Source organism: Camellia sinensis, unplaced genomic scaffold, assembly GCF_055761805.1.
Source record: "Camellia sinensis isolate YWXY unplaced genomic scaffold, ASM5576180v1 Unanchor10, whole genome shotgun sequence".
NCBI lineage: Eukaryota > Viridiplantae > Streptophyta > Magnoliopsida > Ericales > Theaceae > Camellia > Camellia sinensis.
The window spans coordinates 3,053,357-3,078,512 of NW_028128988.1; the positions used below are offsets into that span (position 1 = coordinate 3,053,357).

Sequence of the window (25,156 nt, forward strand, 5' to 3'; positions counted from 1 at the left end):
CATGCTACAGTTCAACATTATAAGGCTCAATCTAGGCTTAGATCACTAAGGACACAAGAACCATGCATGAATCAATTCAAAAACAAGTTCAAGAAGGTGGATGTTCTACCTTAAGTCTTGAATTAAAGGTCTAGTAGCTCAATTTTGAAATACTCGCTTCGATTCCTTCAATTTCCAAACAAAACAAGATGAAAACCAACTCTCTTAGTTCTCTCTCTCTCTATGGTTGGCTGTGCTTAGAAATGAGCTAATGAAATGTGTATGAATGAGTGTAATAAGGCTCAAATATGGTCTAAGGTAGTGGCCCACTCACAATGGCATTTTGGTAGATAAAACCAACTTATGTGTTTTACATTATCTAATCTAATTTAATCACACTAAATCACATTTTGGATAAACATGCCATAAATTCACATAAATTCTAATGATCATAAAACACTAATCGATTTCGGGTTCGGCCGCCGATAAGGCCTTCAATTTGCAGTTTAAAGCATAAATCATGGACAGATAATTTAACAGTCAAACAGATAGAAATGCATTCAAACTAGCACAATCAATCAATCAGTTCAATTTTTCAGTCGGTTCAATTACTTATCATGATTAGTCTCAATTTAACAGTGAACAGTGGTTTATCAGTAATCAGTGGTGAGGGTTATTACAGTCTCTCCTCCTTAAAAAGAGTTTGGTCCTCCAAACTCGAATTACCTTCATTCTGGAAGAAAACAGGATTCAGTGGAAACAGTTTAGGATCTCTCTTGGCCATGTCATCTTCTCTTTCCCAAGTGGCATACACGCCACCATGGGTTTGCCAGTCAACTTTCACTGACGGGATCTCTTTGTTTCTCAACTTCTTGATCCGTCTGTTCATAATCTGTATAGGCCGTTCTTCATAAGTGTAGTCCTCACTCCGCACTACATGAGTAGGCTCAATCACATGGAAGGGATCTCGAAGGTATTCCCTCAACATTGAAATATGGAACACGCTGTGCATATGCTCCATTTCAGGAGAAAACGCTACTTGATACGCCACCTGATTGATTTTCTTAATAATCTCATATGGTCCGACATATCTCGGCGCTAACTTACCCTTGACTCCAAAACGAGTCTGGCCTTTCATTGGTGTCACTTTCACAAAAATGTGATCACCTACTTCATACTCTCTGTCTCACCTTCTGACATCCGCATAACTTTTCTGTCGGCTCTGTGCGGTTTTCAGTCTCTGTTGTATCAGTTTCACTTTCTCTGTAGTTTCATACACAATCTCGGGCCCAAGAAAAGGCCCATCTCCAACTTCTACCCAGCAAATCGAAGATCTACATTTTCTGCCATACAATGCCTCGAAAGGCGCCATACCAATACTTGAATGGAAGCTATTATTGTAGGCAAATTCAGCTAATGGTAGATAACTTTCCCAATTTCCCTGGAAATCAAAAACACACATCCGCAGTAAATCCTCTAGAGTCTGGATGGTTCTTTCTGACTGACCATCTGTTTGAGGATGGTATGCACTACTCAATCTCAGTTCAGTACCCAATGCTGTTTGTAAGCTTTGCCAAAATCTCGATGTAAACTTCGAGTCCCTATCAGAAACAATGGACACAGGCACTCCATGCAATCTCACAATTTCGTCAATATAGAGTATAGCCAATTTGTCCGCATTATAAATTGTTTTGACAAGTAAGAAATGAGCAGATTTAGTCAATCTATCAACGATAACCCAAATTGAATCCATACCTTTACTGGAGCGAGGTAAACCAATAATAAAATCCATGGTAATATGTTCTCATTTCCACTCCAGTATTGGTAAGGATTGCAGTAAACCTGCGGGTCGTTGATGTTCGGCTTTAACTTGTTGGCAATGAAGACATTTTGACACAAAATTAGCAATTTCTTTCTTCATTCCCAACCACCAGAAATTCAACTTCAAGTCTTGATACATTTTTGTATTCCCTGGATGAATAGATAGTTTTGAATTGTGGCCCTCTTGCAGAACTCTTCTTCTCAGTTCAGAATCATTCGGTACACATAATCTTCCCTGAAATTTCAACACATTACTTTCAAATTTGAAATCCGGCTTCGGTTCGAATTCTCGTTCTTCGATGATCTTCTTCAAGAAGTCATCTTGTTGATGTTTCTCTTTAATTTCTTTAATCAGTGCCGGTTGAAAAGAAATAGTAGCTATTGTTTCACCTTGTTCTCGCAAAACAATCTCAATTTCAGATTTCTCAAGGTCACAAAGCAACTCTTTCTGTCCGATGAGTAAACAAGCTAAGTTTTCAATTGATTTCTGACTCAGTGCATCGGCAACGGTGTTAGCTTTCTTCGGATGATACAAAATCTGTAAGTCATAATCTTTTATTAGTTCTAACCATCTCCGCTGCCTCATATTCAATTCTTTCTGTGTGAAGAAATATTTCAAACTCTTGTGGTCTGTATACACCTCACATGTTGCCCCATAAGGTAGTGACGCCAGATTTTCAGTGCAAACACTACTGCAACAAGTTCTAAATTATGGGTCAGGTAGTTCTTTTCATGCGGTCTCAGTTGTTGGGAAACATAGGCAATAACTCTCATATTCTGCATTAAAACACATCCCAAACCCTTATGAGAAGTATCACTAAAAATGGTAAAACCATCCGTACCTGAGGGTAAGGTAAGAACCGGTGCGATCACAAGTCGAGTTTTCAACTCTTGGAATGCTGATTCCCTTTGGTCAGTCCAGTCAAATGATATCCCCTTCTGAGTCAACTGTGTCAGTGGTAAGGCAATTTTGGAGAAGTCTTTGACAAATCTTCTATAATACCCGGCTAATCCCAAAAAGCTTCAGACTTCTGTAACATTTGTTGGTCTAGGCCAATTCACCACGACTTCAACTTTCTGTGGATCAACTGAAATGCCATCTCTACTAATAACATGTCCCAAAAAGCATAACATGATCAAGCCAAAATTCACATTTACTCAATTTAGCATACAGTTTCTGTTCTCTTAAGGTCTGTAAGGCAAGTCTCGGATGATGTTCATGTTTTTCTCTACTTTTAGAATAAATCAAAATGTCGTCTATAAATACAACAATAAAGTCATCGAGGAATGGTTTAAAAATTCTGTTCATAAGGTCCATAAATGCAGCAGGTGCATTGGTAACTCCGAAGGGCATAACTAGGAATTCGTAATGTCCATATCTCGTTCGAAAAGCAGTTTAGTCAATGTCCTCTGGTTTAACTTTCAGTTGATGATATCCGGATCTGAGATCAATCTTAGAGAACACTTGAGCACTCTGTAACTGATCAAATAAGTCATCAATACGCGGTAATGGATATTTATTTTTCACAGTTACCTTGTTCAGTTCACGATAGTCAATACAAAGTCTCAGTGAGCCGTCTTTCTTTTTCACAAATAAGACAAGTGCGCCCCACGGTGAAGTACTAGGCTTGATGAACTTCTTGTCTAACAGTTCTTGCAGTTGCACTTTCAATTCTTTCAGTTCAGTCGGAGCCATTCGGTAAGGAGCTTTAGATACTGGCTGTGTACCTAGAATTACATCAACGGTGAACTCAATCTCCCTGTCAATCAAATCTCCTGGCAAATTATCTGGAAAAACATCTTGGAATTCTCTGACTATAGGAATATTGTTCACATCAGTATTATCATCAGTAGGTACAGTCAATATAGAGCAGAAATACCCTTTATACCCCTTTCTAATCAGTTTACAAGCTTTCATAGATGAAATCAGATATGGGGGAGGTACTACTCCTACTCCGTCAAACACAAATTCGGGCAGTCCTGGTGGACGGAAAACTACTTGTTTCGTTACACAGTCTATAGTGGCATGATACTTCGTTAACTAGTCCATCTCCAATATTACATCAAAATGGTCAATGTTCAGAGGCAGTAAATCAATATACAAATGCATATCCCCAACAATAATTTCACATGCAGGGTACATATAAGCACAAGTCATAGATCCCCCAACAGGTGAAGATACAGCTAACAGATAGTTCAGAGGTTCTAATGGTCTATTCAACTTTTGCGAAAAAGCATGCGATACATATGAATGTGTAGACCCCGAATCAATCAAAACATACGTAGTTTGAGCACAAATTGAGAGTATCCCTGACACGACGGTCTCAGTATTTTGTACGTCTCTCGGTACGAGTGCGAACACTCGGCCTTGCCTCATAAGCTCTTTTCCAGTCGCTTTAGGGTTGGGTTTCGGTGGAGCAGTTGATGCTGCGCCGCCGGCTGTAGCTTTACTATTGCCCTGAGGAGCAGAGGGGCAATCTTTTCCCATGTGGCCCACCTTGCCACACCTGTAACAGGCACCAGATAATTTTTAGCAAACCCCTTTGTGTTTCTTACCACATTCAGAACAGGGCGGTATAGAACCACTTCCCTGACTGGAACTGGTTGTTGACCCTGAGTTTTGCTTTTTGTTCAGTGGGTTGTTTCTGCCTTTCTTGAATTTAAAACCCCGTTTCTTCCTGCGCCACTCAGTTGCAGGTGTTTTAGTGTCACACCCCAACCTTGCTCCTAAAAGGTCGGGCATGACCTATGCAGAAATAGACACTTAACCTGATATATATATAACATAGGGGCCTGAACGGAAACATTATCATCAAAAGGTAACATAAAAAAAGTATGACACCCATTGAGCGATTACTTTCATGCCAGGATCACAGATACTGTGTAAAATTAGTAGATATAAGGGATACACAAAAGAACTAGATATATATATATATATACATATACAAAACCAACCCCAAGATTGGGCGCAGAACAAAACATTATGTACATTTCCTCCTAAGCCAAAACAAGAGTATACGCCATAGTTTAGAGAAACACCACAAAAATGAACGGCTTCAATTAAAGGTCTGGCTATGCTTAGGCTGACAAAAGTGTGACAGTGACAGGGCTAGGACCGACCTCCAGTTGGGTTACCTACAGAAATAGACATAACATAAAGTGAGCTAGGCTCAGTGAATAATAGTATTAAAATGCTTCGATACATCATTAACATTGTAACACATATAAAAGCGTAAGTAATACGGAAATCATGTAGCGAGTCTGAATCTGTACACATTTACCGAACAACTTTATCGGTTCACAATCTCATCGATTGGCCCTTGGCCTAAGGGGTTCACATGTTCACAATTAGCCCTTGGCTTCAAAATTCCATAACTTAGAATCATAGTTTCACAATTTGGCCCTCGGCTCCTTAATTTCATATTTCACAAGTTGGCTCTCGGCCTCATAGGTTCACATTTCACAAGTTCTTTCGGTGTTTCCATAGTTTCACATTGTCTGAATTTTATAACTTCACAAGTTCTTTTGGTATTTTCACAACTTCACAATGTTTTTCAACTTCATAACTTTACATCTCTTTCCAAGTAGCATATATGTTAAAGACAACGTTAATAACAGTAACACTTAGCGTGATTTAGGTACATCTAGTACTATTACTCACTGTGTTGTGGTGGGGCACTTGATCCTCTTGAAGCGTGTCCTACACATGCACAACACATAAATTAGTTCTCCTCTTTCTTGTTAAATCACTTCTTGATTCATTTTACTTCGACTAAATTAACGAACATCATAACAACATCAATTACAGATTTCGACAACGTTAGAGGAACCAACACGCAAAACAGAGCAACCCGTTTTTCCCGGCCTAGGCCGCACGTGCGGCTAGGATCCCCGCACGTGCGGCAGTGATGCCCCGCACGTGCCTTTTTAGCAGTGTTGAACACCAAAATTTGCCATTTTCCCGCACGTGCAGCCATGACTCCCGCATGTGCGGCTGGGGTTCCCGCATGTGCGGCCTTGACCCCCGCACGTGCGGTGATTTTGCACAAAAAGTTCGAAAATTTCCTCAAAATTCCATCCTTTTACAGGTATGTTTAGAGCCTTAAAATTCAACTATAAATTGATAGTCTAAAGTCCCAAATTCATGTGATTAAAGATCAAAATACATGCTTCAAGTGAGTATAAGTTAGATCATTACTCTTAAGTTCATAACTCACAAACATAAACTCATAAATACATGCACTCTCATGAGGTTCTAACATAAACATATATGCACAAAACCATGTCATATAATTGAATTCAAGCAAAAGAATTGGAGGAAGGAGTGTAGCTTCTTGTAGCTACTTCAAATTCAATCAAACATTCACCCATATGGTTATCTTGCCAATCTGCTCCTTACACACACATAGCACCACAATCTCAACCCTCAAGTAACATAATTATGAGAACAAAATAGACATCTACATACCTTACACTTCAATTTGCAAATCTCTAACCTTCTTGATGCTCCACTCTCTCAATTCTTCTCTCCCTTAGTCTTTTTCCTTAGAAGCTATTTTAATTTAAAAGGCTTTTTGATCAAATGGCCCAAGAGCTCATATATATATTATAAAGGAGGAATAAAACAAAATCCAATCGTTTAATCATTCCCAAATCAAATTTCTGCAAATATGCTTATTATTACCTAAAAATTATGTCGTTTCCAAATATGAAGTCTGTTTCAGATTACTAAGTCTCTAAGACTCTCAATTTCTTATTTACCCATTCTAGGTGTGACAAATACTCTCATTGCCCAACAGATACATGTTAAATTCATAACATCTGTGTACTTAAATTTAATTTCTCCTGAAATTTCACACGAAGTATTTGAAGGCTCTGAATAATAGACTAAAATATATCACACAATCACATACGAGGGTCGGTTTATTACATTTAGTCTGTTTCAAAGCTTCGATATTTGCTTCGGCCATAATGGCTCGATCAAGCACATCTACATACTTCAACAATTTCAGTACATTGATCCTATCCAATATTTCTACATTAAGGCCACCCTCAAACTTTCTGGCCTTCTTGTAGTCGGTATCCACCATGTGTGGTGCATATCTAGCAAGTTCGGTGAACTTTGTCTCATACTTAGCTAAGGACATGGTACCTTGTTTCAGTTGTTCAAACTCAATCACTTTTCTGTCCCTGACACACTGAGGGAAGTATTTTTCAAAGAAGGACTCCTTAAATTGAGCCCAGGTCATGACAGTATTGACATCACGGATAAGCATCCACCACCTTCTAGCTTCTTCTTGCAAAGTAAAGGTGGCCAGTAGCACTTTGTGTGCTTCAGAACATGGAAAAACTTCAAATAACTTTTCAGTGTCAAGAACCCAAGCTTCAGCTTTTAGCGGTTCAAGGCCTCCCTGAAAGGATGGCGGTTTCATCTTACTAAATTTCTGTGTCAGAGCTATGATATCATCATTAACAGGTGGCTCTGGTTGTGCTGGAGGAGGTGGGGGCTATGGGTTCTGTTGTTGCTCTAGTCTTTGAGTTAGTAATTCCACCATTCTCTCCAACCTCGCCATTCTTGCCTCAGAGGATTCAGTTTCATCAACATTTCTTGCGTTGTCCATCTCACTATAGGCAGTTGTAACAATTATAAACATAGGCAGTTGCATACTTAAACAGATTATCACATTAACAGTTATACTCATATGTTAGCCACACACACTTATCATGCTCATGTAATGCCTTACTCACTTTTCTAGGACATCCTATAGCTCATTTGGACACGTGTGTGCGGTATAACTCGTGGTTAAGTATCGCTCTGATACCACTCTGTCACGACCCAAACCCGCCCCTATGGGTTTAGCACCGTAACCGGCCAGTAATCCGTGATTACCGAAGGCCTGCTTAACAGTCAAACAATAGTACAAAGTACAGGGGTATGGCGGAAGCCAAAACAGTAAATAGACAATGTCCAATGAGCTGTGACCGTCTGTATGCAAAAAGATTTTTCATTCAAATGCACATTCGTAACAAAACAGTCTATACAACATTTACAAACATTTAGGACAGGGACTTAATCCCTATTAGAACAGTACAATACAAAAGCATTCAGTCTAAACAGTAGTTACATAATAGATACAAAAAGGGGGAAACTAAAACGCTCCAAAAGCCCTGGCTTGACAGGCTCGGAACCTCGCAGTGAGGCACAGTGGTTGGCTTTGACAAAAGGGAGTCTAACCCACGCTCCTAGCTCCGATCTGGTGCCTGTACACCTACATATATATATGAGCAGTGTGCTAAAGCCCAGTGAATAACATAATGCGTAAAGAGGTTAAGAATGAATGTCCTTTCAGTATTGAAAACAGTCAATTGATTCAGTATATCAGTTATTTAGCCATATGTGGTACATCCAATAGTAGAACAGTACAGTAAACAGTAAGTCTTGAAAGACCGAGCAGTCAATGATGGCCATCAGTAATGGTTCCAAACATGGGAACCGACAGAGATCTCTGTAACAGTAGCAGTAACAGTAATAATAGTTGCTATGGATGCCACAATACAGTTTAGAATAGAGGACATACATCTATTCAGTTAACAGTATCAATTCAGAAACAGTACAGTTTAACCATTCAGAAGATATTCATATTTGAACATATCTTTACACAGTTGTTACTCACAGAGTTCTGTGCTACAGTTAAGCTAGAGCGCGTCCTCAGATGCCAACCCTACACAGTTTACAGGATGAACACACACTAAGTTCACATTCGGGAATCAAAGACTTAGTCCCTAGTTAGACTCGGTGTGGTTCTACATCTATATCCTCATTAAGATGCCTTAAACTAGGCCTAAGAATGCCTAGGATGAAATGAGGATGCAAAGATGCACTTTAAAAGCATTTTCAGAATTTTCAGAAACACAGTGGTCCCGCTCGAGCGTCGGTTACTCCGCTCGAGCGGACATGCAGACAAAGGTTTCAGCTCGAGCGTAGACTTACTCGCTCGAGCGTACTGCAAAACAGTCAAAAGTGCTGGATGTGTGAAAATCACGCTCGATTGGGCGCTCGACACCCGCTCGAGCGTAAGACACAAGGTCCCGCTCGAGCGTAAATTACCCCGCTCGAGCGGACTTCAAAATAGTGTAAAGTATTGGGAGCACGAATTTCACGCTCGAGCGCTAGTCACCCCGCTCGAGCGTGAGTTCAAAATCTGGAATTCCCAAATTTGAGCCTCAAGCTCAAATTCAACTTCAAATGTATCAAATTCGATTCCTTTGGGCCCATTTCCTGGAAAACACTTGTAAATACATATTATGGCACGATTTAAAGCTCAATTTGTAAAATCAAGGCCCAAAGGTGAGGGAATTAAACCCAATTTCAAACAACATTTCAAGAACATGATGAATTCAACAACTTCAAAGCTTCAAATGCTAGCTCAATTGAGACAATTCTTCTAAAATCATGGTGAATTCATGGTCCATTTGCAAAAACATGAACATGCATGTGAATTTCATGAACAATAGCTTCAAAACCCACGAATGGAAACATGCATGCATGATACATGCTACAGTTCAACATTATAAGGCTCAATCTAGGCTTAGATCACTAAGGACACAAGAACCATGCATGAATCAATTCAAAAACAAGTTCAAGAAGGTCGATGTTCTACCTTAAGTCTTGAATTAAAGGTCTAGTAGCTCAATTTTGCAATACTCGCTTCGATTCCTTCAATTTCCAAACAAAACAAGATGAAAACCAACTCTCTTAGTTCTCTCTCTCTCTCTCTATGGTTGGCTGTGCTTAGAACTGAGCTGATGAAATGTGTATGAATGAGTGTAATAAGGCTCAAATATGGTCTAAGGTAGTGGCCCACTCACAATGGCATTTTGGTAGATAAAACCAACTTATGTGTTTTACATTATCTAATCTAATTTAATCACACTAAATCACATTTTGGATAAACATGCCATAAATTCACATAAATTCTAATGATCATAAAACACTAATCGATTTCGGGTTCGGCCGCCGATAAGGCCTTCAATTTGCAGTTTAAAGCATAAATCATGGACAGATAATTTAACAGTCAAACAGATAGAAATGCATTCAAACTAGCACAATCAATCAATCAGTTCAGTTTTTCATTCGGTTCAATTACTTATCATGATTAGTCTCAATTTAATAGTGAACAGTGGTTTATTAATAATCAGTGGTGAGGGTTATTACAGGTCGTGACAGATATGTCATAGTTTGTCTTTATGTAGATGACATGCTTCTCATTGGAAGCAGTCAAAACCTGATTAAATCAACTAAGCAAATGCTTAACAAAAGATTTGATATGAAGGATATGGGGGTCACATATGTTATATTAGGAATGAAAATTACTAAAACATCTGACGGATATGCATTATCTCAATCTCATTATATTGAGAAAATTCTTGATAAATTTATCAAGGATAATTTGACTATAGCTAGCACACCTGTAGACATCAGTCTTTATTTATCGAAAAATAAAGGTGATGCAGTGTCTCAGTTAAAATACTCCCAAATCATGGGAAGCCTAATGTACCTAATGAATTGTACTCATCCTGATATAGCTTATGCTATCAGTAAATTAAGTAGGTACACTAGTAACCCCGGATAAGACCATTGGAAGGCGATCATTCGGGTTCTTAGATATCTAAGATTCACCCGTGATCATGGTTTGAACTTTACTCGATATTCAGCAGTACTCGAAGGTTATTGTGATGCAAATTGGATATCGGATACTAAAGATTCAAAATCCACAAGTAGATATGTCTTTACTTTGGGAGGCGCTGCTGTTTCTTGGAAATCCATGAAACAAACATGCATTGCATGATCCACAATGGAATCCAAGTTCATTGCTTTAGACAAAGCAGGAGAAGAAGTAGAATGGCTTTGTCACTTCTTAGAAGACATTCTAATGTTGCCTAAACCTGTGCTAGCTATTTGCATTCATTATGATAGTCAATCTGCAATAGGTAGGGCACAGAATCATATGTATAATGGTAAGTCATAGCACATTCGTTGTCGACATAATACCGTTAGGCAATTTCTCTCAAATGGAATAATCTCGATAGATTATATAAAATCTAAAGAGAATATTGCGGATCCGTTAACAAAAGGTTTGACAAAAGAGCAAGTGTATAGTTCATCGAAGGGGATGAGATTAAAGCTTATTACATAAGAGTCATCATAATGGTAACCCTACTTATATGACTGGAGATCCCAAGAACTAAGTTCAAAGGGACACCTAAGTTATGTGTGGCTCGTTAGAAATCACCAAGGGATTAAAATTCCCTACTCATTCCTATGGTGAGAGTAATATCTGTAACATGTGTTGTCTGCAGGGGTATAAGGATAAACTTTACTTTTAATGATTATTTATATCTTGATTTAGGCATAAAACCAAGACGAGTACAAGGAGATACTCACAATAAGAATCACCTATATGAGTGTTGAACTGGGGCCGGTTCTATGAGAATGAAGAGGCTAAATTCTCTAGAAGCACTCATGAAAACTAGGAGCGTTCAAGGCCAAAATGAACACAACAGTGAGAACCACGATGTGTTAGAAGATATTTTGTGTGAAGTCTATTGTCTTGGCTTACACAAACGGATGAACAATTCAAGGCATCGCGTTCATTGGTTAGCTAGTAAGTCCGATAGGTTATCATTAGGGAAGGTTTAAGGCCGAAAGCTACCTATCCTGATGCAAGATATTTTCGACTTATACTCTTTCGACAAAGTCTGCATATTATTGCATTTCCGTTGTCATCAAATTCCATTCATGTGGGGGATTGTTAGAAATGGTTTGAAAATTCTGGGTAAAAACAGAATTTTTATTAAACTTTGGTCTAATATTTAGGAGGGACCCGTGCGTCAATTTTCGCGGGTCAAAGTGATAATGCATTCTATGCTGCGTTGTGATTTACGTTGTATATTTGGTTGCTCAAAACCATTATCGAGTGAATGAAAAATTGAAGCCAAAGTGTGCTCCATAAAAATGGAGTTTTGGTGAAAAATCCTTAAAGGTTGAAAAATGGCTTGTCCCACATTGATTTGGTGGGAAGTTTTGAGTGAGTTTATAAGGCATGAGATTGGAACATGGGGTGTGCCCCAAGGAGTACCCAAGTTTTGTAGAGAAGGAGGTTATGGGCTAGACCCACTGGACCCAAAAATCACCACATACGCGCGTGCCGCTGCCGCCGTCCGTCCGTCCGGTCGGGCGGGCTTGGCTTGGGCTTGGGCTTGGGCTTGGGCTTGGACACGGGTGCTTGGTGTGAGGTTGGGTTGGGCTTGTCCGGCCCAATACTAATTTTTTTTGACCAAAAACATTTGAGTTTATTTTATTTATTTTGAAATAAAATTATGTCCGTTTTTATTTCAAAATTATGGTTTGAAATTAAATTCAAATTTTGTAATACACCTCTCTACATAATTCTGTCCAAACTGAATCTGTTCCACCCGAATAGATTTCAAATCTGTTTAATTTTCAAATTCAAATAGATTCGGTTATCTGTCCAATTCAAAACCCAACAGGTTCAGTACCTGTTTAATTCAAAACCAGTAGCCATCAATCCATCTATAAATAGGTAGCCCTTATTTGATGTTTCATTCAAGAATTTCGTCCAAATAATTATGCTATTATTCTCTGCATATTGCTGCATTAGTTTTTTGTGAGAAAGAGTGTAAACACTTTGTGTGTTCGTTGTACGAATAAATTGTAGTGCTGCATTTATTCGTTGTTGATAATTTCATCCTGGGAGATAGGCGTCCACATTCTGAAACCACCGTGGAGAGGAGAAATCTGTCTTAAGGACATAGTGTCTAACACTGGACTTGATCAGATTATTATTCGGAAAAATTAATCAAGTAAGTTAATAATTTTCCTGTTTTATTTTTATTTATTTAAATCAAATTTTTTGATTTTATTTTTGTAACAAAATAAAAATCTATTTTTATTTATTTATTTATTTTATTTGTTGGTTTGATTTTTATAATCAAACATTCTCTCTCCTTTCTTATTTTCCTTTTGTATTCGGTTTGTCGTTTAGTACCCAATCAAAGTACAGTAAAAATTATCGAATAATCTTAAGACAGAATAATTTTTACATCTTTATTATATTTAATTTTTTGAACCACTAATTACAGCGTAGCATAACATCCCCAAACCACACCATTTTCAATTTTTCCCATTTCACCTTCTTATTACCATCGTCGAGTTCAATAATCACATCTTTTAAGAAAAAATCCATCGCATCTTTGCGTCCTTGTTCTTCTGCAGCTTCTTCACGAGAAAGATCTACTGTCATAAACAAATTTCTGTCATATCCGAGGGAGACAATTCGCGTCCTTTACGTTCTCGTCTTTTTATTTCTCTACATATAAGAGTCTTAAAAATTAAGGTTGTGTTTGGTAAAATTTTATAAATATGATATAAAAATATGAGTTGTATTTTGAGTTTATGAGTTGTGAAATTATGATTTGAGTGTAGAAAATTTGTTTAGTTATAATTTTTGAATAGAGTGTTAAATTGAGTTTTGAATTGAGTGTGAAATTGAGTTTTGAAAGTTTGATTTGACATATGAAGTAAAAAAATTTGTTTGATTATGAGTTTTGGAAAGAGTTTTCAAAACTTAATTCAAATTATTATAAGTCATAACAAAATACAATACTTTCACACTATTGAAAATTCTGATTAACACTCATAACCAAACTCATTTTAAAATTCAATTAAAAAAATTAAGATTAACAGAAAATAACATTAATCAATTTTTTAATTGAGAATACTACTAAGGAAATAATTTTTTTTCAAAATAAATTTTCAAAAAATTTAAATCATAAATATTTAAATAATTTAAATAATCTAAAAAATTTAATAAGTAAAAAATTAAAATAAATATTCAAAAAATTTAAATAATTTAAAATGTTAATATTTTAAATTTAAAAACAACTTTACACTCAAATCGTAACCAAACACATAAAACAAAACTCAATTAAGAAATTATTTTTAAAACTCATAACCAAACACATAATTCGAAACTCCATACTACTTTCACAATTCTACACTCAAATCGTAACCAAATACATAACAAAAAAATTAAAATATTTTAAAATTTAAAAAATTAAAATCGCAGTATTTTGAAATTAAAATATTTAAAAATATTCAAAAAATTTAAAAATTTAAAAAATCGTAACATATTTAAATATTAAAATATTTAAAATCTTAACAAAATTAAAATATTTTTAAAATATTTAAATATTTAAAATATTGAATTGAATTGAATTTTGAAAAGAATTTTGAATTATGTGTTTGGTTATGAGTTTCGAAAAGTAATGATTATGTTTTGAATTAAGTTTTGAGAAATGAGTGTAGAATTATGATTTAAAAGCTCTAAATAAACAACACACTCAAATCAATAGGTAGAACTATATTTTCAGATGCTTTCCAAACAGAGTCTAAATTTTTTTTATTATTTTTAAACGTATAAATTTTGTTACAAAAAATATTTAGAGACTAATTTCAATTGTAGTGAAGACAATTGTAAAAAGTCATCCCGAAAAGTAAAAAATGAGTTTTTAATAACAAAATTTTAAAAATATCACTTTTAGGGACAAAATAATTTGTTCTCAAAAATTTATTTTTTAAGACAACTTTTGGTTTCAAAAAACTAATAATTCATCACTAAATATCTAATTTTATCGCTAAAAATAAAATAATAACACTTTTTGTAATAAAAATATTTTGTTCCTAAAAAAGTAATATTGATCCTAATTTTTTTTTGTCTCAAATCATAATTTCTTGTAGTGATAACATCCGTAATATTCCTGAAACAAAAACTGCAATATACCTTAAACAAGGACCGGCCACTTCGCTTCCATGGCGATAAGCCGGAAGAGTCCTACCAACACAGACACCGTACACATGAAGCTGATAGAGCAAAAAATTGACCCTCTCTTCGTAAATGTTATGGATGCTTTTGTGTATAACAAATCGTACATGAGCCCCATTGCAACCTCCAATATATCCCCAACATATGTACCATCATCCGGATTCATTGCATTCAGAAAATTTTTATTTCCTTTTGAATGCGATTCCATGAATGTATATCTACCAATGTCATAATTCTCTATATAATATTTAAATTCCGCCATCAGCAAGCAGGCCATACATAAAACTTCTTCATCTCTGTCCTCTTGTTTGATACGGTGAGCAAGATTCCATCCGCATAGCTCATAATGAAAGGGTACAATGTTTCCTGATTCATCATCGCATGCTAACTTAAGAGTCCATTTTCTCTCCCCATACTTAAGGGAAAAGTTAGGGATCATAAAAAACTTTTCATGAAAATAATCATGAAAGTTTTGTGATTCTTAGATTACCTTGATTAGTGTGTTGTACTTTATTCTAAGTGTATTCTAAGAGTCACAAAGCTTTCATGATTATTTTCATGAAATTTATTTCATGATACCTAACATTACTACATACTTAATAATTCCAGCCACGAATGCCGGAATTAACATAAATGAAAACCAGAAATGCCTCCAAGACATAACAATGATATAAATTGTCACTGTAGCTTGAACATCCATGCCCAAAAAATGCCTTATCCACAATTGATTATCTTCCAAAGAATAAGCAGTTATAGTATCTGGGCCACCAAGATGCAATAAAAGCAAAGGTGCCCATAATGCCTGTAATGCATTATTGGGATTAGGAATATTATTTTGGGCATCAGAGAGCTTGCCAAGGGCAACAGTTGCCACCCAATTGGCCATTATGTACGCCAACCAAACAATCACATTAACCCATTTTGATGAAATATTCTTTCTGCATTTGCCAAAAACGAAAAGAATGATTTGTAAAGTGAGACTAAGTAGAACTAGCATCTGAACATCCCACACATTCCATAGTATCTTCCACGATGTTGGAAACAGATTCATCACACCCTTCTCTTCTTTATCCACATGGAGAGAAAATTAAGTTACTATAAGTAAACATTAGATGGATAAATATGAATTGAACATTGTTATCCAACCTAAAAAATTAGACTCACTTTTTAAATTCAATGATGTGGCACTTAATTAAAATATCTAAAGTAACATTCTCTTTTATATATTCTCTATCATCAACCAGTCATTTCACTCACACATCATTGGGTCTAAAAAGTAAGATTATATATCATTATGACATTATCCATCATGGTAACACATTATAATTGAGAATGAATATTCAAAAATTTCTACAGCACAACTCTTTTTTTTTCTTTTCTTTTTTTATTGTGCGCCATATGCAAGTTATAATAATTTATGATGTCGATAGTACTACAAAGTGTCTTAACCAAACCACTTTCAGTCAAAACTAAAGAAATCAAAATGGGTCATAACTAAATACCTTAATGAATTATAATTAACACCACAATGAATCATAGTCAACATCAATATGAGTCATAATCAAACGTCACTTGCATCATAACTAAAGACTTTTTTAATCATAACCAAAATAACAATCACAATTAAAAATAAAAAAAATAAAACACAATAATCTCTAACTTTTGTAGATAAAAAAAAGTAACAACCATAATAAATCATAACAAAGTCCTAACCAATACCCTAATAGGTAGTAACTAAGTCAAAACCAATATTACAATCGATTATAACCAAACATCACAAAAATAGGCATATGATACACTCTAGGGGTATAAATTTGGCCCGGGCCCGGGCCGGCCCACGTCGGGCCAGAAAATTAGGCTCAGGCCCAGGAGATATTCGGGCCTTGGATGGGGCGGGCCAGTGGGCATGGACCTGGGCTTGGGCTTGGGCTTGGGCTTGGGGGCCTAAACTTTTTTTTTTTTTTTTTTATTTATATTTTTTCTATCAAAATTTTATTATTTTTTACTAAAAAAGACACTGGGCCTCGAGTGGACCAGACGAGCCGGGCCTTGAGTGGCGGGTCGATGGGTCGGGCTAGACGGACCGGGTTTCAAAATAATGGCTCAGACCCAAGCCTAGGGTCTCGGACTGGGCTCAAGCCCAGACCCGGGCCTAAACGGGTCAAGCCCACCCCGAGGCACGAGCGGGGCTTCAAGCTGTCCTTAGATCGCAGGTCATTTTTGCACTCATAATACACTCCTTTTTTTGGGGTGTGTTTTCATAGAATTTCCCATTAAAGTAAAGAGAAACGTTATAAATTCATAATTTTTGTCTCTCAATTTACTCACAAAGGCATAATATGAGATTGGACCCCTTATATGATTAAGTTTGTAACATATCAAAATTGACACATTATCTATCAACTTATTATGAGACTGAAATTATGAATTTTAATCATTTTTCTAAAATCAATTAAAGCAACACGTTTTTCTTCTTTCCTATCTAAAAGTAATGTGCAACGTCTTTCACTGACAATTTAATAATGATTAAAAAGAGAACATGTCATAACTTTTTTATTTTCATCCAAAACACGAATTTGAAAAGATAACACTTGATGTGGATTCAACTAATTAACATAGTTTCATTTAATATTATAACTAGTTGGTGTGTTAATTGATAAATTAATTAATATTTCCAATATTACTGTGAAACACAAAATGCCAAAAAAAAAATTATAATCTAAATACACTTTTTACATATTTTTAAAACTTAAAACAAATAGAAGGGTTAGATATTATTTAAAAAAAAAAAGAAGATATAATTTAAACAACATATATTTTTAAGCATGACACATGTATTTTTGAACGTGACATAAAAATAAGCACTAGACATATTTTTTTAATTTCTTTTTATATGTGCCATGCGAAATTTCTTTTTTGATTAATAAATGCATCTTAATTATTCTGACCGCTAAAAAATTTATAATTCTTTAGACGCCATATCTATTGTTTAGTTTTTAAAAATAAAAATAGATATATTTTGACTTAGATCTAGGTTAGATATGATGAGTAAAACATTGATAAATTTCTGTGTTGATTTTCAATATTGTATTAAGATTTTTAAATTTCAAAAATCTTACATATGGTTAGATGGACCTATATTTCTATGATATTTTTACTTCTTAATAATTTAAAATTTTTAGAAAATAAGAAATTTAGATTAATATTTTGGAGCTCATAGATATTTTCAGATGAAATTTAATTTTTAATCTGTAAATATTTTTAGAAATATTTTTATAACAAAATAGGAAATATGTATATATTATTTTTGTATATTTATTAACATTTTAAAACTTTAATTAAGAAATTATATATTTATTCTTAAAATAAGTCTAATATCTATTGTATCAATATTAAAGTATATTTATACCTGAAAAATTATATAAGACTAAAGCAGGCTAGTCTATAAACTATATTTTTAGCTTAAAACCAGAAAAAATAAGTGATAATTCCATTTAGAAAATATTTCATAATTATAAATATAAATTCTATCAATTTTCATTTAATGGTTTTCTCAATAAAATTAGCTCATTTGATAATTATAATTTGTAGCTAAAAATTTCATTCATATTTTCCTTTTAAATATTTTTAAATTGTATATAATTAAAATTTTATTTAGACTTTTCTTTTAAATCTCAAAATAAATGTAACATAGATATGGTCAGAATTTTATTTTTGACATTCCATTTACAAATTTTTAAATTACGAAAAAAGAAGAAGATAGGCCAATAGTTTTATATCTTCTATATTTTATGACACGCATTTTAAAATTTTAAAAATAAAATATTGCAGGCTTGGATATTGTTAAAAGACATAGTTAAAATCATATGCATTTTTAAGCACAACACATTTATTTTTTTATGTGACAAAAAAATATGCACAGCACACGTTTTTTTTGTTTTAATTTCTCTTTGATTAACAAATGTGCTATAAATATTTTGATTCCTAAATGTTTTTTTAATTCTATAGATGCCACCTGAATTGTTTAGTTTCAAAAATAAAAATAGAAAATTTTGAAATAAATATTTTTAAAATTTAAAATTATATAAGACTAATTTCATATTTGGAATTTTTTTAAAAGATTTTTAAATTTCAAATTAGAGATGGCTAAATTTCTTTTTTGACTATCTATATTAAGATTTTTGAATTCCAAAATTATAGATATGGTTAGATGGCCAATATTTCTATGGCGTGTGCATTTCTTAAAATTTAAAAATTTAATAAATTTAGATTAATACTTTGGAGCTCATAGAACACTTTCAGATGAAAAGTTTGTCTTAGGGGGAATTATAGTATAGCGGGATAGAGAAAAAAAAAATACAAAATTATGTGAGGTGTAAGTGATTTTGTGATGGAATACAAGTGAAATATTCTTGTACCCCTCCATGTTTATGTGAAAAAAACTTTCTTATTCCACTGGGATGTAATACCCCTTTCATTTTACTTAATATAAGTATAACTATGGTACACACTCTTAAAAAGTATGTACTATTGCACCTTACAATTAAAAAATAAAATAACATAATTTCATACTTTCTGAGTCATAACTTAAAAAAAATATATATGATAATTAAACACAACATGAGGCATAACTAAAAAACACATGAATTATAACTAAAATAATAGCATAATTAGAAATGCATAAGATGCACTCTTTTTAAGGATGTGTAATTATAAATCAATAGATTATTCAATCAGTAAAATAGATAAGAGGGGCCAACTAACACGAGACAACCCTCTCTCAATATTAATTATATGAGTATTTACCTGTTGAAAAATCAAATACGAGGTCTTGAACAGGCTCAGCAACGCAAGGAACCGCAACAAGGGATCTGCAAGTAACCCCTCAGGTAAAAAATCAAATACGAGGTCTACATTATTTTGCAAAAATTTGAACCTCGAAAAACATTTCTCATAAACAACATTGTTAAGGCATTATGAATATAGAGACAACAATAATGTAGGACAAATCAAGATTAACTTTAAAGAAGTTAGAATCCCACTTGGTGACCCCTGCAATGATATTAAATTCTTATTGTGGCTAGCATGTAAACTAAAAAATAGAAGTTAGACAGTGCCAACTAATTAAAAAGAAAACATATATTCTTAAAAAGAAGAAAAGAAAAACAATCTTCCGTACCTCTATTTGGTAGCCTGTGATGACTTTGAAAGCAAGAAGATCAATGATGATATGGTTGGTACTCCATATTACCTCCCAATCCTTATATTTATACAGAAACAAAGTATGTCAAAGGACAAAGGAAGAGAATAAATTACTTGCTTGCATTTTGGTGTAGGAAAAAATTGAGGAGAGAACAAATTACTTGCTTGCCATATGATTTAGAGTAAAGGGAGAACAAATTACTTACTTGTTCCTTACATTTATATATACAAAGAAAGTGTATCAAAGGACAAAGAAGAAAAATAAAAACAAAACAATTTACTAGCTTGGAATCTAGTTTAGAAAACAAAAGTGAATTTAACCAGCCATATGGTGTTTAAAATTTGGCAACATTTGTCCTGCACTTGACATTTAACAGAATTTAGCCCATTGACCAGAACTCTTGCACCGTACTAAGAGGTCAAGAGTTCGATAGCTCCTACCTGCGTGAGGGTCCTATTCACCTTGCAGTTGTTTTGGGTATCTCTTTCTTTCTTTGGGAGTTTATTTGTAGTTCTCTATGTTATAATTGTTAATTCAAACTAGTTCAATGTTTTGAGAAAAAATTGTAATTAAAAAAGGGTTAACTACACTAATGGTCTTCACAGGATAAGTTATACTATATTTTAGTCCCGATTTTTAATTGTTCCATTTTTGTTCTCAAATTATGTGATTTGTTACACTTTAATCCCTAATGTTAATGCCATCAAAATTAATAACACAAAAGATGTATTTTTTAAAAAATTTATGAAATGCGCCAAGTTCTAATTTTTTTGGTTAGTATTTTTTTAAAGATGCATTAATGGAATAATATGGATTAAAGTTTAAAAATTAAGGGAAATGAAACTGATTAGGTTGTGACCTTATGCTCCGTTTGTTTGGACAAAAAATATTTTTTATGGAAATTTTTTTTCAAAAAATGTTTTTTAGAGAAAACATTTTTCTATATTTAGTGGTAGTGGTGGTGGTAGTGGTGAAACGTGGTAGTGGTGAAACAAAGGTGGAGGTAGAGGTGGTGGCATGGTGGTGGGGTATTGACAACGGTGATGGTGGCACTAGCCGTGGCCGTGGTGATCGTGGTGTGGTGGTGGAGGTGAGGTGACGGTGGTAGTGTGGAGGCATTGTTAAGATTTTAGTCTGGAAAACATTTTTTATTTTTTAAAAGTGAAAACTATTTTCTGTCCATATAAACTTGTTTTCTGCAAATTATAGAAAATATTTTTCATTAACTTTCATTTTCTATTGTTTCAAATACCAAAAAATACAATATATATATATATATATATATGTTTTTTCAAAAAATGTTTTCCGACCAAACTCAAAAGGCTGCCTGCCATTTCTTTTGATAGGTTTGGTGGATGTTGTATTGATGTGCCCAACCTTTCATGAGGTTAAGGCAAATTAGGTTTTTTTTAATATTTAAATAACTTTTATTGATTTTTATATTATGAAATATTTTATGAAAATCATATGTTTAATTCTTGTAAGGAAAAATTACACTGGTACTCTTTACATTTTGCCCTTTGTGCCATTTTAATCCCTACACTTTCAATTGATACAGTTTTAACCCTTAATTTTAAATTTTGTGTCAATTTGATCCAATTAATAATGTCATTAATGTTTTTGACTGAAAATAATTACTGAATTGGTTGAGATAACTCACTGAAGTTAATAAATTTATATAATTTTATTCTAAAAAATATGACACATACCACTTACATGCATATTTTTCATAAAACAATATTAAGAGTTATCAATTAGTAAATTGAAACAAAAACATAAATTCATAATCAAAATCAAGTCAATTGAAATTATAATAACCAAAATGACACAAGAATCAAAAAATAAGAATTACTGTTGCAATTTGTCCTTCTTGTAATTAAAATTCTAAGTGTTAATATTGGGAGCACTTTTGGATAATTATTTTTTTTAGTTGAGCTTTGAATATGGAGTTTTTATTTATTGATCCTTTAGAAAAGGAGGGGTTTTTTTTTTTTTTTTTTAATGTATCATCACTCAAAGAATAAAATTCTTTTCTGGGTCTGTTCATAAAGAATATTTTTCTCAATTTTTACAATTGAAGACTTTTGGACAGAGATTATTTGGCTGGGACTTGATAAAAAAAAAAAAAAAATGAATTTCTTAGGGCTTGTTTCACGTTCAAATCAATTTTTGGGCGCTCAAAATCAAAAATTGTTTGGTTTTATAATTTTTTCAAAATTGTTTTAAATCAATTTTTCTATCTCCATTCGTCTCTTACATTCAACACACCAATTAATTATTTTTTCTCTCTCCTCTATTACATCATACATATCAATCAATAACGTTTTCTCTCGCACTCATCCATTCATCTACAAAAAAAATTACAAATCATCCCAAATTACAAATTCTATCTATACAATTATTAAGTGAATGTCTCAATTAGTGTAGTTAAACCTTACTCTTCTCATGCCACGTGACAATGTTTTATATAAATAGTGTTTTTTATTTATAAAAAATTACACAAAGATCCTCATGCCACGTGGCAGTGTTTTATATAAATAGTTGGTATAGTGAAGTCTTATTCTCTTCATACCATGATCATGAGTTTAAGATAAGAGAACTTATATCACTTAAGCTAAATACATATTATAATATTAATTTCATTATCACTTTCTTTTATTCTTACTAATTTGAATTGCACACATATTGCGTATGTCACTCGCTAGTTTTTAAAATATACAACTAAATAAATTTTTAAATTTTAAAAACTCTTTTAAAAAATATATCTTTCAAAATTGATTTTAAAACCAAACCAACCCAAACGAATTCTTTTAGTCTTTTGGGTAAGGGAAGTATGTTTTTTTGTTGGATCTTTTAAAAATGACATGTTTTTTTTGTTGGAGACTCATCCAATATGGGGACTAAAGCATTGTTTGAATGGTCTACGGCCTGGTGTTTAACTGTCATGACCGGACTGACTAGTTGTAGGCCAATCAGTTTCTATAGGTAGAACCAAAGTATATCAACATCAAAGGACCAAAAAGAAGAGAATAGATTGCTTGCTTACACTTTGGTTTATAAAAAAAATAAGGATCGAACAAACTACTTGCTTGCATTTCAGTTTGATTTAGAGAAAGGGACAACAAATTACTTGCTAGTTCATTACATTCATATACACAAAAGTGCATAAAAATAAAAATAAAAAAAGTATGCAATTTACTAGATTGGAAAGAAAACAAAACAGAATTTAACTAGCCATGGTGTTTAAATTTGAATTTGGGGTGATTATTGTGCTTTATGCACGGGTCACTGTTGTGCGGTCAATAGGGTCCATTATGGGTCTTATTTCAATAGTCTGAATCATTCACTATTTAGAGTATATCAAATAAAATATATTTGTAAGAAAATCAAATTGATCGGATATCGATAACTTTTTCATCTAATTACATTTGTATTTTAAAAAAATGAATGGTTAATGTGATTTTGTGTATAAAATAGAATACAAATGTATTTAGATGAAAGGGCTACCAATATCCGATTAATGGAATTTTTTTCTGAGTATATTCTACTCAATATCTCTAAAAATTGAATGATTCAAATTATCAAAATAAGGCCTGAAGTGAGCCCAGTTAGGTGTACAGCAGTGACTGTTGTACTTCATGCATAGTAGCTACGTATACCCATCTTCCTTATTTTGGCAACATTTGTCCTTCTATTAGCATTTAACAGAATTAATCCATTAACTAGAGCTCTTAAAGTGTACTAAAAGGTTAAGAGTTCAACTCTTTTCACCTGTATGAGGGTCATATTACCCTTGCAATTATTTGGGATATCTCTCTTCTTCTTCGGGAGTTTATTTATAGTTATCTATGCTATAATTGTTGATTCAAACTACGTCAATGTATTGAGATACATTGTAATTTTTTTTAAAGAGTAATTACGTTGATGGTCCTCAAAGCATACATTACGTTACATTTTAAATCTCAATAATTTAATTGTTCTATTTCAAGTCTCAAAGTATATGATCCGTTACACTGTAATTTTTGATGTCAACACCAATCAAAATGAGTAAAAAAAGAAATATTTATAAAATTTAACATGAATTTGCAACAAAATTAAAATGATCAATAATGAGGAGCCTAATAGGTTTGACTTGGTGACTCTGCTACCCGTCGATGCTCGACTTTAGAAAGAAAAATAAATTGTATAAATTTAATGTGTCTAAATAAAATAATAATATTAGGTTGTTTTACAGCACACATAGGCAAGTTATGTCATCTATATCATAAATATTATAACTAAATTACTTTTATATTCAAAATTAAAATAATATAATGGATCATGATCAAATATCACTTATGACATGATTAAGACTTTTTCGATCATAACCAAAATAATAATTATAATAAGTTATAACATTACAACAAATGAAGGTTTTAAAAACAAAAATTTAGAGATAAAATCACTTTTTAGATACGTAATATTTTTTTTTTGTTGTCAAAATAGCATTATTGTATTTTTAGAGACAAAATTGGACATTTAGTGATAAATTATTATTTTTTTGGGACCCAAATTTTATCTAAAAAAATGATTGTCCCTAAAAATGCATCTATCAGCAACAATTTTAAAATTTTATTGCTAAAACTTCTTCTTCTTCTTCTTCTTTTCGAATTGACCTTTTAGCAATTATTCTTGTGGCAACACAAATTGGTCCTTAAATATTTTTTACAATAAAATTTTTATATTTTGAAACAAAAATTTGATCTTTAAAACTCTTATTTGTTATAGTATAACCAACTTTACAACATAACTAAGGGTCATAACCAAAGACTAATTGAGGCATAATCAAATACCTCTTCAGACATAACTAAAATAAAACAACAAGTGATTATGATCAAATTTTAATTTACATTACAATTAGTCATAGTCAATGTACGGGAAAGAAATAAACCTTCTCATATAATCCTGTTGATTAAGTCTGCGCTCCTCCGTACGTCGTCGCTTTATCACCTGAAAACGCAAACGTGAGCTAGCCGGCGGGTGTGTACCGGAAACCTCTCCGATGCCTAAGTCAGTAAGCTCGACAAATAGACAAAAACTCTGTGTATTCAGAAAACAAAGCTGTGTGTTACCTCTCCATAGGTGATGTTTGCGAGCTTTATAGGTTTCGTGTGGCATAATCCTAGTAGGACTTTTACTTCTCCATGCAGAGTCCTCCTAGGATTTAACCTCTTGAAGGATAATCCTTATCCTCCAACACCCCCCTCAC

General features: G+C 33.4%; 1 protein-coding gene and 1 long non-coding RNA gene across 1 annotated transcript; one reads left to right on the plus strand and one right to left on the minus strand.

Moving 5' to 3' along the window:
* LOC114265706 (uncharacterized) overlaps positions 1-25,156 on the plus strand; it is a 137,051-nt gene that overhangs the window by 19,032 nt on the left and 92,863 nt on the right.
* LOC114292279 (uncharacterized) lies at positions 12,881-19,952 on the minus strand. Its single transcript, XR_014357756.1, has 4 exons — positions 19,885-19,952; positions 19,512-19,576; positions 14,664-15,071; positions 12,881-13,190 (listed from the first exon to the last, which is right to left on the minus strand). It is a non-coding gene; the product is annotated as an uncharacterized LOC114292279 (long non-coding RNA).